Genomic DNA, 16,707 nt, shown 5'->3' with positions numbered 1-16,707 from the left:
TTGGGGCAGATCCACAGGGGGCCCTGGTGGCATCTGGGCTGGAAGACGGCACGGAGAAGGACTGGCGTATAGTGTGCACAGAGGAGGAGATGGCCGCAATACTGGCCGACACATGGAGGAAACCCCCAACCATGGTCCATCCCAAATGTGCCACGTTGGCACACAGCTCTTCGTGATGATGTGCGTGGTCCCCCAGGAAGCATGCACGTCATCACGAATGTCACGTGTGCGCAACGCAACACCAATCAGGATGGACTCAATCCACTCACAGGTCCCCTCGTCTGCAGGTAGAGGAGTGCCAGATGACGAGGATCTCCCCCCTACCTGCGGACGGGCCTGGGTCGGGGCATCCTTGATGGTGCATGGTGATGCAGTCACAGTGTCAGGGACAGAGACATGTATAGGCACCTCTGTGGCAACCTGTGCTGTCTCCTCCCCCTGCCCCTGCACTGCACCACTTGCACCAGTGGTACAACCTCCATTAGGCCCCATGTGCAGCTCTGCAGCGGGCCTCCTCCTCTATAGACACCAGCAACCTGGAAGGCTCCGCACCATCTTCCGCCATTGCAAGCCCCTGTGGGGGCTCATCCGCCCCTTCCACTGCAGCCATAGTCATAGATGCAGCACCAGTCCCCTTGTTCCTGAATGATGGAATTTCTTGGGAGGGTGACTGGGCCTTGCGTCACCGGCCAGTGGAGGCATCCCTGCCACTTTACTTCACAGCGCTGCCTCTGCCCTCTTCTTCACTCGCCACTGTGTAGGGAGACATTGAACACAAGCATCAGGGTACTGATCTATGGTCCCCTAGACACAAAGAAATAGCACATGAGTAGCACTGTCAAACATGACTTCCAACATGTCCCTCCACAACACATGGGTCAGTGCAGGCAACACACACGCAGGAACAGGCATGGCACATGCAACATACATTGGCATCCATGTCCAAGGCACCGTAGTTGCATCCAATGGTGGGCTGATACTCACATGCATCATGGGACATGCTGGTCACATGCACACACACAACCAGAGGGTTATGCTTCTGGCCCGGTATACCCCCAGACACAGTGGATACAGGGATGACTAGGCTGTATCAGTGAATCAACACATCATTTTGACATGTGTCATGCATCCATGGTGCACACACTACTCAGACACACGGACATGTACATCATGCATGTCCATGACAGCAGCACACATCTCTGACACCCCAAACATTTCAAAGTACTGTCGGGGTGATTATCCCGGGGTCGGCTGGGTCGTCTGCGGACCTCCCGGCTGGGAGGCCCCAACTCCTCCCGTTTCCCCAAAAATGAGTATGAGACACACACAAGAAGCAAGGCGGTTCTGCTGTTTATTAAAATAACGGCAGGGATGGGTCTAGGATCGTACGCGTCCGTCCAGACTCTCAAAATTCGTGGGGCTCGCAGGCCCTTTTTGCCTCAGTATGACGCGCTACTTGCGTCACCTGGGAAAGTTAGCGAAAAACCTATTGCCACTCCGGATTGGTTCCTCGAGTGATAGGGTTAGTATAGCATACATATAGAGAGCAATATTAGTGGTTGAGGATGAGTCAGGTGGCATACTTGGGTTGTCCCTTCTATTAGATACTTGAAAATTGTTACAAGAAGACCCCTGATGATTGGCTAATGTTAGTGGCGTCAGTGATGAGTGCCCCATGTTCTGATTGGTCCACCGCGAGCCCCCCAGTCTGGGACCATCGTTTTTCCCAGCTCGCGGTGTACCTGTCACTAGCAACAATGTGTAACTATGTGTTCGTGCAGACAATGTGCGGATTTGCTCATAGGCCTGAGAGCAGACCATTCCCATTGCTGTAGGTGTCCATCGGGCCATTTCATTTTTGCGACCTGTGTCCCAGACGTGCGACCCAGGCGGCTTCTTCCTCGTGGGTCTGGCACACTGTCAGGTTGGCTTGTTCACGTGTGGAGAGACCGTGGCTGGGGCAGAATTCTGCACATTTAAAGTTGTATTTTGCTTCTGTGTGCTTGGCTTTGCTTACAGGTGTGACCTTGGCGCTGGCTGGTAGCATACGAGTTGCAACATCGCACCCTTGGCTGTGAGCTCTCGCTGGGCTCGTTCTGCGTGATCAGCACTTGTACTCTCGCTCATTCAGTGTTCATGGTGGTTCTTGCTTACGGCCTACTTGGGCATGGTTCATGGGTGGGTTTGTGTAATGCACGGCACCTGTGTTGCAGTGTGACATGGGTTCATAGGCAGTATTACGTCTTCGTTATATTCTCATCACGATGCGAGGCGTGGGAGAAGCGTCAGCAAGCGTATACGCGAGTGCTTTATGCGTCTTGCATTTCTGCATTACGCAAAAACCTATGTGAAAAAATAATAAAGATGCGCGTCAGTGGGTGTATCCGTCACCTACGTCATAGCACTGAATATGTTCTTCGTGTGGGTTGGTGCGTGAGTAACCAGTGTGCATGGTGGCACGTGTGTTCTTGGCAGTTGGCTAGGTCGTCATGGCATCTCTAACGATGTGGGTGCTCGTTGTTGAGGTCTTAGTTGAGTTCATCCATGCCGCAGGTGTCGGCTTGAGTTGGGCAGACTGGTGGGCATATCCTTATGTTCATGAACCAGGGTATTTGGTCGTCTGGTAGATAGACGAATTCATCCCGTGGCAGGTGTCTGGGCCGCGATCCCCTAGGCCATGGTCGCGAGGAGATTGGGGGGAGCTTTTTCTCCCATTCTCCCACTTCAGTCCCCACTCTGGTCGACTTGTCGACCACAAACATATCTTTTTCTTTATCTCATCTTACTCTCCATATTTTGGTCACTCCTCCCAGGTGTCCATAATGGTTGACATGGTCTTCAAACGACCAATACATATATACACAGCTCCCTCCCGGTTTGCAGCATACCCATCTTCCGATATAGCTCCTCGGGTTTCTTGGGTTCTCAAGCTTTACGGATGGTGGGTCTAAGTGATTGGTGATGATCTGTTTGCGCAGTTTCTCTCTTTCCTTTATTATCACATCTGTGTGCTGGTCATCGTCAGTTGGCATCAAGGGGTGCATGCCGACCATTTCGATCAGTTCATCTGTAGTGCGTGCCTTCCTGGCCTTCCAAAACCTTATTACAATCAATACAGCTGCAGCCAGTATTATGCACCCAACTATTATCTTCAGCCCGTCCGACAGCCATGATGGCATCCATGACCATAACAATGAAAACCAGCTATCATCCCTTTTTACTCCTTTACTTTCTTCCATCATCTTGGAGTGCATCTGGGCCAGTTGTGATACTGCTTCGGTAAGTGTACGATTATCCGCATTGTTAGCAGGGTTAAATGTGCAACATGATTGTCCTATCTTTGCACAAACTCCTCCTTCCATCGCTGTGAGAAGATCCAGTACATATCTGTTCTGTAGTGCTACCATCCTTACCGCTCGCAGTTCCTCTTTCATTGCATTGAATCCGTTTACTGTTGAATTAATCGTCATCATTAGTTCCCATCGGGTGATCTGGAGCCATTTAGCGTTTGGATAAGCTTGCAGTCCAGGGTGTATTATTGACGAGAAGAACATAGCGGCCCTGCTGAATAATCTATGTTCTGGTGGGATAGAAGTGAGTGTTGTTTCCGATCTTCCCCACAGGTAGTTTCCTGTCAGGGGTTCTCCTTGTCTCTTTATCCTTGTTAGGACATTATTGTTGTTGTTGTTGTCTCCCTCCTGTGGTTGTACGGATCTCTTCTTCCTCTTGTTCCCTTCATCCATTTTGGGGAAATTGGCCATGTTGACATTTTTTTGGGGCACCACGAGTGATGGTACGTTGATGTGTACCATTGTGCATATACCATTCCACAACGGGGGCAGGGTGTGATATGCCTTATTTCCGCAGGCCCAATAGTGATCCATTATCACTGCCGTTCCAGCACCCCTCTCTGGTAGTTCTAACACACTTCCACAGTTGGTGTTGTATCCCACCTCCACATCTCCTCTGTGTTGGTAGCATAACTTGGGCGCGGTCAGCGGCAGTATGCTTATTGGGTCTTCATCCTTCTCCATCCACGTCAGCATGGGTACGTATTTGCCCCATGTCGTCCAACATCTGTCGTTGTGTTCCTGTGTGGTGGTAGTATTTTCTCTCGTTATCATGTTGCTACCGACCACTCCTATTTCCCATTCATTGTTCATGTATACCTTCCCTGTTATTGTTATCAGTGGCCTTTCCCAACATCCTTGTATACCAGGAACTTCAGTGGCGTACCAATCACATGGTTGGTATTGTAGTGTTATTTTCTTCGTTTCTCCCTTTTCAGGGCCACTCGTCATGTATCTGAACGCTTCAGCGTGTAAACTGCTCTTATGGTAGCTCAAATATGACTTGAGGAAATTGTTTTCGTATGGGTATGTGTCTCTTGTTTCCCACTGCATTCTCACCACCGTTCCTTGAAATCATCCTCTTGTTTGAAATAGTGCCAGATATATTATACATCGCGCCGTCTTTTCTTGTATTTCTGTGGCGACGAATGTTCGTGAAGCGCTCATGGCGTATGGGATCAATGAGCTCACATAACAGCTATCTTCTGTTGTCTGCTTACCAATTTGGGTCATGTGCTGGTACCACATGTTGTTTGAGACGTGTGCTGAATCAGTAATGTAATTATCAATCCCCTTGTTATCTGTATATGTGCTGCGTTTAACTCTACTTCCCTTATGCGTAGGGTTGCTAGTACCAATTGAAGTCATACCTGTTGCAGCCGTGGGAGGGGGCATGTTAGTTTTGGGTGCAGCCATAATATTGATAGCATAACTTTTCTGCCATACAGAGGCAGCCAACAGACCAGTGATGACCAATACTCCTATCATTTTTATTACAAAAAGCTAGTCTCACCGGCATTTTGCTCTTACCTTGCTGCAGTCCGGCAGCTTATTCTTGCGACGTTAAAGGTGCCCGCCTGAAAATCCTCAATACGCTTGTTATTATTGTTAGTCGTTGTTATTAAGCTCTCCCTATCAAGTAATCGTTCAGTGCCCAGGCGAAGAGCTGTTCCCACGCTAATCTTAGTGATCTATCTCTTAAAGCAGGTAAGTGCTGGTGAAGATGGGGAAATGATGTTCTATGGCCAAAACAAATGCGGTGTAATATACGTGTACTCTCCTTCTTTTTAGGTACTTTGGCCTTCTTATATGATATACAAATTGGTGTGATAGGGCTTCAGGGGTGTTATCATCCGTGGGCAGCATCTACTCCTGGGCAGAGTACACTGTTAGTTACTTATATTTTCTTAACAATACAATTATACATGGTACCTGCATGTGCGAGAGAAGAAAAAGAGAAAACATACAAGTGTTTTATGTGTGTGTGTGTGTGTGTGTGTGCAATACCCAAGTTTGTTATACAATGTCCTTCAATCGGGGGTGACCTTAGAAGGCAGAGGGTTGGGGCTCAATTGGCGGGAATATACTTTGTGATCGCGTGACCATGGGATGGGCTGTGGGCAAGCGTCCAATGTCTGTTTCAGTAGTTGCTTCTGGGGAATCTGGGGGTGATCAGGTGTAGTGACACTACTGTCATCAGCTGTGGTCGACGTCTCCTTCTCTGTAGCCGATGCTGTTGCTGTCGTTGCTCTTTCAATGGCACTGTCGTTAACGCTAGGGCGGGTCTGGAGTTTGTAGATCTTCACATCGTTTAGGTGATTCCAGGCACGTTTATCCTGCAATTTCACCGCTCTGGTAGCTACCTCCTCTACCAAATGAGGACCAGTAAAGCGCGGGCCGTTCCACTTTCTATTGAAGTTGCGGAGTACCACATGGTCACCTTTAGCAATTTTGCATAGTCCTTCCTTTTCCAGTTCCTTGTTGGTGTCTTCTTGTTGAGAACTCTTCGACCCGCCCCGCGTGCGCTCGAGCTGTTGAGATACAAACGCTACACTAGTAATCAAAGAAGACACATATTGATACATTTCGTCACCAAGAACAGTTACAGTGTTTTCATGGTCTGTGAATGCTCTTGATGTAGGCGTTAGAGGAAGGCGCATTTGACGTCCTGTCACCACCTCGTGAGGAGTGAGGTGGTGATCAGACCCTGGCCTATTCCTTAGGTCGAATAGAGCTAGCGGGAGACAGTATAACCAGCTCTTTTTGTTTGCTTGCTGGATTTTTGCTATTTCTTCTTTCAATAGGCCATTCAGGCGTTCACATACACCGTTGGCCTGCGGGTGATATGCACATGCAAATTTATGCTTAATACCCAGCAAGGACATGATGTGCTGAAACATTTCATTAGCAAAGTGTGGGCCCTTATCTGACCGCAGCACTTCGCACACACCCCACCTGGGGAAAACCTCTCTCACTAAAAATTTAGCTGCTCTGAACGCATCCGCGTGTGAGCAGGGTCCGGCCTCGATCCACCTGGAGAATGGGCACACCACTACAATCATATACCTATTTCCTTGACATACATTGATCATATTAACGTAATCAATATGAATGTGTAGGAAGGGTCCCTCTGGCCGGGGTATAGTACCTTTTATCACTTGCAGCGTGTGACCAGCCGTAAACTGTTGGCATGTGAGGCAATTGCTGATGAAATTTGTTACATGAGAATTTAACTCGGGGCAGAACCAATCTTCCCTAATTCGTGCTGCAATTACTTCCTTTCCTGTATGTGCTGGGTGATGGAGCTGGGCCAGGGCAGTGTTCAACAATGCCAACGGCATGACCACCTTTCCAGTGTTATTCTGACGCCACAGTGCGTCAGTTGGGGACATTGTACATCCTCTTTTTACCCATAGTTCCTTTTCTGCCATTGGTGCGGCTGCCTGTAATTCCATTATCTGTGTTGCGGGCAGATGGGTGTACCATTCTTTCATCATCATCTGTTTTGCCATCTCCCTCCCTCCCCCTCTCTCTGACTCTGGGGGGTTCCATATTTCACCAAAGTATGGCGCATGCTTGGCATGTGCGTCTGCTGTTTCATTCCCTTTCGAGATATGGTCATCTTCATTAGTGTGTGCCGGGCATTTAACCAAAGCTATCTCTTGAGGATGATTAATTACTTCAATTAATTCTGCTAACAAGAGAGCATGTTGCACTGGCGTGCTATCAGCTCTCCTAAACCCTCTTCTCTGCCATTTTATCAGCCCCGAGTGGACAGTTGACGTGACATATGCGCTATCAGAATATATAGTAACTCTTTCCTTCAACGCCAAGATCAGTGCAACCAATTCTGCTGCTTGAGCCGAATAATGCTGTGGTAACTGCACGCATTTCACCGGGACATACATCAAATCTTCTGTCATTTTTACAACTGCTGCCCCAGTTCTCCTTATCCCATCACTTTGGTCTATTGTTGATGACCCATCAATGTACAAAATCTCCCCACCCTTAAGTGCATCCTCTTCAACTTTTCTAGTGCATGAGTACGTTTCGATAGTCTGTGTACAATCGTGAGCATAATCACCTTCCTCAATAACTTCCGCTATAAATCTGGCTGGGTTAACTGTACTGCATCTGACAATTGACAGTTCGGGTCTAGACAAGATGATCTAATCACCTGACGCCCTTTGTGTGGTTAGTGTGGACTTAGGTTTATTCAATATTGCAAATAGCGCATGCTCCACAAATAATGTGGTTGGGCACCCCATTGTAATCGATGATGATTTCTCTACCGCAAATGCAGCCGCGGCGAGACTCTGTTCGCAAGGGAAATGTCCTAGCATAACAGGGTCCAAGTGACCGCTGTAGAACACTATTGGCTTGTGTCCCATGCTGGTTTTCTGAGTCAATACTGCTTTCATCACTGCTGAGTCGCAATGGGAAAAGATAAAGAACTGTCGTTCATAATCTGGGGTGGCTAGTACCGGAGCAGTGGATATGGCGTGCTTCAACTCGTCAAATGCCTCCTTCATTTCCCTTGTCCACCCCAATGTTTTGTCCCCTTTGTGTGCTTCTCTCAATGCCTCAAGTAGGGGTCCTATGTATGAGCTGTAGTCAAAAACCCATGCTCTACAGTAGTTGCATAATCCCAGGAACTGCTGCAGCTCCCTCACCGTTTGTGGTAGTGGCGTGTTGGATATAGCTTGTGCTCTTTGTGGTGCAATCTTTCTTCCGTGTTGGGATATTAGTTGACCAATGTATAGTACCTGTTCCTGACAGTACTGTAACTTTTCTTTGTCTGCCTTGTAACCCTTTTCAGCCAATACTGTCAGCATTTTCAATGAGTCCTCCCTGCACCTTTTCTCACTCGTGCTGCAAATTATTATATCGTCAACATATTGCAGCACCGTACTTTCCAATTCAATGTTTCCCAGGTCCATCTGTATTACTCTGTTGAAAATTGAGGGTGACTCGCAGTACCCTTGTGGTAACCTGGTGTGTTTCCATTTTGTGTTCCTGTATGTGAAGCTTGTCAAGTCTTGTGAATCTGGGTGCTGGGGGATTGAGAAAAAGGCATTTTTTAGGTCAATCACGGTAAACTGTGAGGCCTCTGCCGGAATTCCACATAATATTGTGGCTGGGTTTGCTGCTATGGGGTATTCTGCTTCTACAATGTTATTCAAGGGTCTGAGGTCCTGGATAAAACACCATGACCCTCCTTTAGCTTTGCGCACTGGGTACACGGCCGTGTTACATGGTGATTCCGATGGTACCAATATGCCATTATTTATTAGGGCCGTTATGGTTTCGTATATCCCCTCATCTGCCTCTTTTGATAGTGGGTATTGTTTCACTCTAGGTAGTATTGCACCCTTCTTCAGCTTTATTCTTACTCCCCCGATACTCTTTATGCAGCCCACGTCATAGGGACTGGTGGTCCATAGTGATGTTGGAACTTTTGCCATATCTTCCTCATAGAAGGGAACTGGGGTAGATGTGGGTGCTTCAAGTGCCATGGCCATTTTCTGTGCCACTTGCTTATATTTCACTTTTAGCCATATATCTACACTCATCATAAATACCATCTCACCTTCTTCCTTGTCTTCTGAAAAGAGCTCTTCATCGGGCACCAGGGTGAGCCTGCACCCCTCAGCCAGGGCTATCACTGCTCTCCATGCTCTCCCTTTCCGGTCTTGGGCATGTACTGCGATATAATCTGCAGTTGCTATAATACTCTCGATGCTCACCGGAATCACCTTCCACCTTCCCTTCTGGTTCATTGGCTGGTGTCTCAGGCCTAAACAAATATGCTGCTGGCCTCCTCCAGATCTTTCCTTCTATTCCTGGAATCCATGCGAATGCCATGTCTGTTCTGTACTGGAACAGTTCGCCATCCACTGGCTCAGCCCGAGCTACTGTCTGGCCACAGTACACTTGCAGTATTTGTCGTGCTGTGAGCATGTTTATTCCTGGAGTGGAGCAAATTATGCCCTCCTCCGTGAAGGAGATTGTCATATTTAGCCTGCTCATTATATCCCTCCCATGTATGTTCACTGGCGACTCCCTTGAATACAGGAGCGGGACAGACATGTCATAATCTCCAATAGATAAGGAGATGTTATCAGTAAAGGGAACCAACCCCCTAGCCCCAGAGAATCCTTGGGTGTTCATGGCCTCACCTGACATTTTAAATCTACCCTCCCTTATGCAAAACCGGGTTGCCCCAGTGTCAACAAGGAATGATAATTTTTTGTCACCTATCGTTACCTCAATGGTGGTTCCTCCGCACTATTAGGTGTTATCGACAGGATGGGACACACCAAGGACGTCTGTGGGCTGTCCTATTGTGGGTATAGTGACTGACCACTTCCTGTGTAAGGGTTGTGCCCCAAAATAGTCACCCTTCCCAATTGTGTTTGTTGTAGCTGTGTATCGGTGGAGGTTACCTTATGGTCCTGTATTTGAGTGGGCTGCTGCACTGGCTGCACTTGGTGTTGTTGTGTTATTGCTACCTGTTGTTGCGGTAGTGAATATGTCGGCAGCTGTTGTTGTGTTGCTAATTGTTGCTGTATGTTGCTCTGTGGTAGCCCCTGTGGTTGTTGGTAACCCTGCTGCTCCCTCATAGGCCCTTGTTGTCCTTGTTCCCCCATGCTGGTGGGGAGGGTCTCATTCTGCACGTACGTGACATGTGTTCTGGCATACCACAAACCCAACACTCAGGTGGTTCCCTGGTCTGCCATGGGAAACTTCCTGCATTATCTTGGTACACTGGTTGCCCAGTGGGGTAGAAGCTCCAGAATCCTCCCCCTTGTTGTTGTGCTGGTTGGCCATATCCCCTCCCCCTCATCATTCCTCCCCTTCCCCTGATGTTATTATAATATCCATTTCCTGGTACCATGTACCCTCCTCCCATATTAGCCGTGTATGGTGGGTGTGGCGGCAGCTGTTGTGTTATAAGTCGTGGTGATTGTGGTAGTGGTGGTATTTGTAGTTGTGAGGGATCCTGGGCGGCCACTACTTGCGTGGGGTTTGGTGTCATTGTTGTTGGTGTAGTTATTAGTGCACCTTCCATGGTGTATTTAGTAAGTTTTTTCGGCACTAATTTAGCCTCTTCCGCTTTTCTATCTTCTTCCTTTTGTTTCATCTTTTCTTGCCACATCCTACAATGGTGTACTATCGTTAATTGTATTTCCGGCCAAGCCTTTGCTTCCATTCCCACTACTTTCTTCAATTGTTTTTGTACTGCCTCCGGGAACCCTTGTATTAGTATGTGGTAAAATATTGCCGGTGTCTTGTCCCATTGCTCTCTAGTTTCCATATGCCACTTCTCCTGAATCTCCTGGATATAATCAACACGATCTTCGTTCTCACGCATCTTGCATGACGTAATTACTCCTATATCTGAGGTGTCTGGGTATTGTACCCTCAGAGCTTGCCATAATGCATGCCTGCAATTCGCAAATGGCGCCCCGTCATGTGATGTGTTTGTTATTGTGACCCCGGGGAAACCCGCTCTCTTCCAGATGTCATCTGCCGCATCCCCTAATATTGATATTAATAGGCCCTTCACGTATCCTACTGATAGTTTCTGTCCGGCAGTATGCTTTTCCATCTCGTATATCCATTTTCCCGCTCCTCCACCTAGTGATGGGAGCCTACACTTTATATTTTCCTTATCGGCATGCTTCCAAGGGACGTATTGTGGTCTAACCCCTCCCTCTCCAATAGCGGCATTAGGTTGTGTCCCATCTGTCACCCCAATTGTCGCGTTGTGGAGTCCGCATATCCCTCCTCTTCTTCGGTGTCGTCTAAATCATCTGTCATGACCATATTACCGCCGCTCCTTGCAGTTTCCCCTTCATCTCTTCCCCTTCTCTTATTATTTTCTTTATGTAATGTTGATGTGTGTGCCCGTTCTTCCTGCCTACGTCCAGGGAGATCTCTAAGCCTGCCGGCGTAGGGGGTGTGTTCAGGAGCAGGTGTGGGCGGACATGTTGGACGGGATGATGCGGGTGTTTGCCCTCCCGCCACTTCTCGTTCTTCCTCCCCACTTCCCCCCAGTTCTTCCTTCCTTCTGCATGCCCATGGTGATTCCCGGTTGGTGCAGGTGATGTACAATTTGTCTAAGCTTTCCCTATCACCGCTTCTTCCTTCTCCCCCAATTCCTTCTTCCTCTTCGCTGCAAAATTCATCCAGGACCGACACCCCCCAATCTGTCTTTTTCCCCCTAATCATCACTGTTTTTAAGTCTATTAAATCCGTTCCTTCCTCGTCTTCTTCACCAATTGCTCCCCTTTGTGCTGATGTTGTGGCTATTTCTGCATCCCGGCGTACATATGTCCTTACCCCACTCTCCCTTTTCCTATATCTTCTTTCCCCTTCCCTTTTCTCCACTATTTCACCACTTATTTCCTCTCTTTTCTTTTTCAATTCCTCCATCACCTCACTACTCAACTTCTCTAATATCTTTTCTTCCTCTCTCCTCCTTTCCCATTTCTCTCTCTCCCTTTCTAATATACTTTCTATTACTTTACCTTCCTCGTATTTCTTGGTGGTTTCTGATAGTATTCTCTTCTTCCATATTTCCATTTCCTTTTCTTTCTCTTCTTCCTCTCTTTTCCTGTCACGCTGTGCTGCTCGAGATACCCTTCCTGCTGTCGCCTTCATCCTTTCAGCTTCCCGCTTCCGCTCTTCATTTCGTTCCCTCATTTTTTCTAACTCTTCATTACTTTCCTTCCTTTCCCACCTTCTCTCCCGTTCCTCTTTCTCAAGCTGTTTGATCAGGGCATTTTGCTCATTCCTTAATTCTGCCAATCGTTCCTCCAACATCTCCTCCTCTGCTCGTAACAGCTCCCCTTCTTTCCTTTTATCTTCCTCCCCTCTTATTTCACTGCTACCCTCATCGTCCTGGTTCATTCTCCGTACTACCTCCTTTTCTTCTCCCGTTAGTGTCCCTCGCAATTTTAACAGCACCTGCGCGGCTACACACTCGTCGTGTCCTATGGTTGCGATTGGGTCTTCACTATTCTTCCCTTACTTTGCGTGCGTCTTTGTATAAGTTGGGCCTACCGTACTTGTCAACCCCCCCTGTGTAGCTACCTGTAGCTGTATATGGTGGTGGGCTGTACGCAGGGTTCGAATACCCATCAGCCGCCGTTAGTTTTTGCCTTACCGCTTCTCGTAGTTCCGTCACAGGATATAACCCCCCTTCTTCCTTCTTCACTACTTTCGCTAAAGGCATGTCGTCGGTCCTTTCCTTTTTTATTTCCATTTCGTTTGCGATGCTAAGCTTTGCCTCCCCCTCTCGGTCTCTTCCCGCGCACTGTGCGCTGTCACCCTCTTTTTCCCCATTTACCTCTTCCTCCTTAATCTTCTTCCCCTCCTTCATTTCCTCCATAGTGAACATCCCGGTGGTCCCGGTCGGGACCCCTGGAACATCCTCCATAAGTTAAACACCTCAACGTGATGCGCCAACTTCTTCCCCTTGTATGTGTTATGTATATGTGTCAGTAGTGAGTGTTGGACGTACGGGTCGAAACTGCCGTTAGGCGGCCAGGGTGTCGTCATTTTGTTGTCTGTTCCTTGTGTCCATTCTATGCTGTATTTGATCAGTTTTTCCCTATGGGGCGATAGTGTTTTACACATATGCTGCAGCGGGGTAATGAGGATATTCCCCCACCCTCCCGATCCTGACCCGTATGACATGGTTACACTGTGTTGTTAGCTCCCTTCAGTATAGTTGTCGTTACCTGGCCCGTAGTTTGGGGACTTGCGACCGTCCGCTAAAAGATAACCAGTCAAATATGACAATTGCCGATATGTTACCTGGCCCCGTAGTTTGGGGACTTGCGACCGTCCGCTAAAAGGAAAACAGTCAAATATAACGATTGCAAATATCCTGTATTTGTTTTTCTTCCTTAATACTGTTACGGCCCCCTGCGGCCACGGCGCACGAAGCCCCCTGCGGCTGCGTGCTCTGTGTGACGTGCTTATACAGCCGTCCCACTTTTCTCCTCCCCTTCTCCTCCTACCTCACTCAGCGTGGCCGGCGTTCTCCGTGCACGGTCACTTCCCCCTCTCCACCTGTCCCGTATTTTGTGTGGCCGACAACCTCCGTGCGCACCCCCTATCCTCTATTCACTTCCCCACCATCCCTCAACAATGCTGTATGGTAAAGGTATCCTATGAAAGCCCTACATACCGGTAAGATCTTTTACACTTCAGAAAGCTCGCAATAAGTTTTGCTGTTTGTCCCGGTTAACCCCACAGCTGTCCTCTTGTTACGCCTGGAACAGGGTAACCAACAATATAATAGGACTGCACACGCTGAGTCGCCTCGCGTGTGATACGCCCCTCAACGGGAGGGCTTAACCAGCCAATTATCTTCCGTACTAGGCAACCAGTTAGCTACCACCTACAGGAAAACGTCATCTATCTATCGAGTTTCACTACTCGATCAATAGGGATCCTCATCTACTCATTGATCAATAACCGCCAATTCGTAGGAAGACACACACACACACCCCTTACAGGTGGCCACGACCTAGGCCAATCAGTGTCTACGAGCAACCGCACGTGATGTTTTCTTGCTCCACCCACCCTTTTCCGTGACGTGGTAGCGGACGGCTCTCGCGCCTGTCCTGCTACCATTCACTTCACCGTTAACACTAATTGATCAAATCTTCCCCCCACACCTTAGTAACACCTCCCACCGCCCTTATTTCACTCCTCCCCCTTCCCTCACAATCTCACATTGCTTGTTGGGTGTGACATACTCACCAAGTTCTCTTGATGCGGGGACGCTCGACTGCGTGAACCCTTCCAAGCGGCTCGCCACCTCCCCTCATCTCGACCACATCTGGACACTCGCCAACCGCGGGCGGGATACTTCTCAACCGGCTCCTGAGGGCCAATATCCGGATTGCGCTGTCCGGTCTTCTCGCAGTTCCGCGATGGTCCTGTAGTCCTCAAAAAGGGGGCAGCGGCAGAGGGGGCCGCGCCGCCGGGCCTCCTCGCAACGAGAGGCCTTGGAAAAATAAAAAGGTAGATCGTAAACAGATATCAGCAGTGCCTCCAACTTGTCAGGGTGATTATCCCGGGGTCGGCTGGGTGTTCCCCAAAAATGAGTATGAGACACACACAAGAAGCAAGGAGGTTCTGCTGTTCATTAAAATAACGGCAGGGATGGGTCTAGGATCGTACGCTTCCGTCCAGACTCTCAAAATTCGTGGGGCTCGCAGGCCATTTTTGCCTCAGTATGACGCGCTACTTGCGTCACCTGGGAAAGTTCGCGAAAAACCTATTGCCACTCCGGATTGGTTCCTCGAGTGGTAGGGTTAGTATAGCATACATATAGAGAGCAATATTAGTGGTTGAGGATGAGTCAGGGATGTCCCTTCTATTAGATACTTGAAAATTGTTACACGAAGACCCCTGATGATTGGCTAATGTTAGTGGCGTCAGTGATGAGTGCCCCCATGTTCTGATTAGTCCACCGCGAGCCCCCCAGTCTGGGACCATCATTGTTCCCAGCTTGCGGTGTACCTGTCACTAGCAACAATGTGTAACTATGTGTTCGTGCAGACAATGTGCGGATTTGCTCATAGGCCTGAAGGCAGACCATTCCCATCGCTGTAGGTGTCCATCGGGTCATTTCATTATTGCAATCTGTGTCCCAGACGTGGGACCCAGGCGACTTCTCCCTCGTGGGTCTGGCACCCTGTCAGGTTGGCTTGGTCACGTGTGGAGAGACCGTGGCTGGGGCAGAATTCTGCACATTTAAAGTTGTATTTTGCTTCTGTGTGCTTGGCTTTGCTTACAGGTGTGACCTTGGTGCTGGCTGGTAGCATACGAGTTGCAACATCGCACCCTTGGCTGTGAGCTCTCGCTGGGCTCGTTCTGCGTGATCAGCACTTGTACTCTCGCTCATTCAGTGTTCATGGTGGTTCTTGCTTACAGGCCTACTTGGGCCTGGTTCATGGGTGGGGTTGTGTAATGCACGGCACCTGTGTTGCGGTGTGACATGGGTTCATAGGCAGTATTACGTCTTCATTATATTCTCATCACGATGCGAGGGGTGGGAGAAGCGTCAGCAAGCGTATACGCGAGTGCTTTATGCGTCTTGCGTTTCTGCATTACGGAAAAACCTATGTGAAAAAATAATAAAGATGCGCGTCAGTGGGTGTATCCGTCACCTATGTCATAGCAGTGAATATGTTCTTTGTGTGGGTTGGTGCGTGAGTGACCAGTGTGCATGGTGGCACGTGTGTTCTTGGCAGTTGGCTAGGTCGTCATGGCATCTCTAACGATGTGGGTGCTCGTTGTTGAGGTCTTAGTCGAGTTCATCCATGCCGCAGGTGTCGGCTTGAGTTGGGCAGACTGGTGGGCATATCCTTATGTTCTTGAACCAGGGTATTTGGTCATCTGGTAGATAGACGAATTCATCTCGTGGCGGGTGTCTGGGCCGCGATCCTCTAGGCCATGGTCGCGAGGAGATTCGGGGGAGCTTTTTCTCCCATTCTCCCACTTCAGTACAGACACAGACATGCATACATGTGTGCGTTCTGCATGCTGCTCCGCATGATGTATTTTAACACATACACCATCCATGTGGGTCATGCCTGACTGGACTCACATGCAGCACCATCATGTCCCTGCACACACACATCCAAACATGACCCATGTCACACATGCAGCCAAGTAGCTAACTACCAGCACACTGCAACATGCCCTTTTTTAAACATGAATGCATGGCCACCTACTGCTCAACTCCAGATGGGCCTGCCTCCTGAGGATCTGGTGGTGAAGCACTGGGTGAATGCGCTCCAGGACCCTCATCTGCTGGGTGGTAAGCTGCACCCAGTGCCCCACTGCATCCGCTGCTTCCAAGAGGCGCTGGGCCTTCTTGAGGGTCCTGGACTTGTAGTCCTCCCAGTGCTTCTGGACGTGTTTGATGTCGCGGGGTGCCACACCCTCTGTGTTGATGGCACCACTATGTCCTTCCAGATCCTCTTCCATCCTTCCTTGTCAGCGCGCAATGGTGTGACGAAGGCATCATAATGCCCCAGAACTTGCTTCACCAGGATACCAACTTAATTTTCACTGAAGCTGGTAGCCCTCTGCCTCTCTGCTGGGGTGTTGCCACTGGTGCCGGAAGGTGTTGTGTCAGACAAGGCAAACCCTGAGGCAGGTGTGGGTGGGCAACTGTGTCCTGGGGCTGGGCTGTGGAGTGATGGAACTTCAGTCGGGAGTCTTCTGTTCCAGCAGGGGTCGTCAGAGCAACTGGACCCCTGCAGATGGCAGATGTGCAGGCACCAAATGGCAGGGCACGGTGGCAGTAGGCAGGCAGTCTTCCGTG

This window comes from Ambystoma mexicanum, chromosome 6q (assembly GCF_040938575.1).
Source record: "Ambystoma mexicanum isolate Mex_15411 chromosome 6q, UKY_AmexF1_1, whole genome shotgun sequence".
Taxonomy (NCBI): Eukaryota; Metazoa; Chordata; class Amphibia; order Caudata; family Ambystomatidae; genus Ambystoma; species Ambystoma mexicanum.
Note: the sequence above shows the minus strand (reverse complement) of the source record.